General features: G+C 37.8%; 1 protein-coding gene across 1 annotated transcript in view; it reads left to right on the top strand.

The window, feature by feature from the left end:
- The window catches only part of Cask (calcium/calmodulin dependent serine protein kinase), a 340,530-nt gene that overhangs the window by 185,197 nt on the left and 152,330 nt on the right, over window positions 1–3,003 (top strand). The window lies entirely within an intron of this gene.

Genomic DNA, 3,003 nt, shown 5'->3' with positions numbered 1-3,003 from the left:
AAAAAAAAAAAAAAGAGCAGTTAGATTGTAGCTGTATTTTGAAGGTTGTGCCAACAGAATTTCCTAATACTAGTTTAGTAACTTACATAATTTAGTGGGATTTGGGTGCTTATTCTAGTGGGTGATCCTGCTTGCCAGTCATTGTAAAACCTTCATAGCTGTTAGGTCTCAGGACATCCATATATATCCAGAAGTCCCTCAACTGCACCCCTCACATACAATACCAATATATTTAACATGACTATTGATTTAAAGTTGTGGCAACCAAAAATGTCTCCTGAGGCAAAAATTACCCTTAGGTAATGCCCACTGTTGTAATACTATATTGTGTTTTACCTCCTTGTAGACATTAATTGAGGTTTGCATACTCTCTTTTTCATCCATCTTCTTCCCTTTCTTTATCTTGTGAAAATTTGGGGAAACTTCCATTATGATAAAGTGATTGCCCCCCTTTGTCCTCTCACCCCTGAATTGAGAGTACTTTGAATGGAAATCAGACCATTGTCAAGGTTAGTGCAAGCTCCTGGCTCCTTGGCTGACTCTTGACCAGATTCTCTCAGCTCCTCTGAACCCCAAAGCATCGCCTGGGTTTGCACACAACACGCTTCGGCCCTCTGTTTCTCTCTCACTCTGGTACGACTTTAGTAATTGAAGACAAAGTAAAGCAGTTCAGTGTACAGACTGCTGGCCAAACACAATTACTCTCCATTCTGAGTGGGGCCTGGCCCAGGAGGTTTGAGAGCTCAGTTTTTAGTTCTCAAAACTGCTAGCCTCAGGTGTACATACACTCTGTCTAAGGCCTCTTACCTCAATGTTTCTGAGTGTGCTTCCTCAATGGTTTCCTTTGCAGCCTTTGTCAGCACTCCTGACTACTCTTTGGACCCCTTCTGGTCTCAGTTCTCCTTTCACCTGCTAAGTGCCTGACTTTCTTATAAATGTGTATTCTCCACAGTTACAATAAACAATGGTGGCCGCAGCAGTGGGGATTTCATGTAATAGTCCTTCCTCTTAGGCTCCCTCACTGGCATTTCTTTTGTACCAGCTACCACAATGCCAAAAGTCCCAGTGTTATAGTTTTAAAGAATTACTTCTGATCAAAACCAACTCACGTTTAATTCTTTTTTAATTGAAAATATTTTTCATCACAATATACTCTGATTATGGTTTTTCCTTCCCATACTCCCAGCTCTTCCCCACCTCCCCTCCCATCCAGACCCACTCCTTTCTGTCTTTATTATAAACAGCACACTGATAATTAGTACTTGAGCATTGCTCTTAAAGTCCTTGTGCATCTTATGCACATCTTGTTTGATTATTGGCTCTTAATCATTGGATTCTAAAAAAATTCTCACAATTTTTTAAAGGATGACTATTTCTTTTGCTTATTGGAAATAATTCTTTCCTCACCTGAGCCCAGGGAAGCATATGTCATAGAACCAGACAGATTTTCCATTAGTTATAAAATGTTTCTGTCTCTAGTAACTTTTGAAATGATTTCAAAGGGGGTAGAGGGTACCAGATGGTAATCCCCAGCTTTAGGCTACACTACCGACATGCTCAGCAATTTCCCTTTCTGATTTGCCTGCAGACTCTCCTTTTACCTACTTACTCATCATAGCTCCCACCCTGACAGGCTGTAAGACCAGGAAATCCTCACCAGATCAGAACCAAGGGGTCATCTTCCTCTCCTATCCAGGGAAGGCAGACTTGCTTCAGATTAATAATACATCTTAAATTTTGTTTGCCTAGTCTTAATGGTTTGAATTCCTGGTTTATAATTTCACAGTTGCCTTAAGGAAAGTGTGCATGAAGAAGGAACAAAAGGGAATCATGCCTGTTTTCTATAGTTAAAATATTATTTGAGATTTCTAAAATAAAACCTTTAAAATTAGAGTAGATTTAGAAAGTGATACTCTATATAAAATATTTTTCTATAATATCAAATAAACAACACCTCAATACTATGAAAAATTCAACACGATTTATAGAAATCATACAAAGACAAATATATTAAATAAACTCGATGTATAATTTAATATAGCTTCCATTTCCTATCAGAATGAGCAATCTGAAGAGAAATTGCATACCTCTTTACATATCATCTTTTAAATATTAGTAATTCTAGTTTGGCAATATCATTTATCTTTAACATAGTAAATAGAACTGTAAAGCAATTTTAAAAAAAAGCAGAAAACCAACAGCAACAACAGAAAGATAAGGTCTCATTATACAGCCCTAGCTGGCCTGAAACTCGAAGATCTGCCTGCCTCTGCTTCCCAAGTGCTGGGATTAAAGGCGTGTGCCACCACTGCCTGGCCTGTAAAGAGAATGTTTTTAAATTATTTTATTATTTTATGTGTATGGGTATTTTGCTTGCACATATGTCTGTGTTCTTGGAGGGCATTCAATTCTCTGGAACTAAAGTTACAGACAGTTGTAAACCACAGTATGAGTGATGAAAGTCAAACCCAGGTCCTCATTTCTCCAGCCCTGTAAAGTGATTTTAAAATAACAATTTTTTAAAGTTCGTATATATTTTAAACTCGGTGCAGTGAGTTAATATGATACAATTTCCATAAAAATTTTGATCATTTCAGTTCCTCTTAGTGCAATCAGTTTGGGGTTTAAAATTTTTTTAAAGATGTATTTATTTATTATATATAAGTACACTGTAGCTGTCTTCATACACACCAGAAGAGAGCGTCAGATCTCATTACAGATGGTTGTGAGCCACCATGTCGTTGCTGGGATTTGAACTCAGGACCTCTGGAAGAGCAGTCAGTGCTCTTAACTGCAGAGCCATCTCTCCAGCCCCCAGCTTTAAAACTCATGTAAGGATAATTTGTTTTAACTTTGAAGAACTCTGGGCATTTTAGACAGTCTCCTAATGGAGTTATATGGAGTTATTCTGTGCTTTGCAGGTTTGCAAAGTCATTGCATTAGACATCTCAGTTTTTAGCCTGTACACTGGGAATTTCGAGTTATCCTTTGTCTCTGCATGTT

This window comes from Mastomys coucha, chromosome X (genome assembly GCF_008632895.1).
Source record: "Mastomys coucha isolate ucsf_1 chromosome X, UCSF_Mcou_1, whole genome shotgun sequence".
NCBI lineage: Eukaryota > Metazoa > Chordata > Mammalia > Rodentia > Muridae > Mastomys > Mastomys coucha.
The sequence above is the reverse complement of the archived record's forward strand: the minus strand, read 5'-3'. Positions and strand labels throughout refer to the sequence as shown.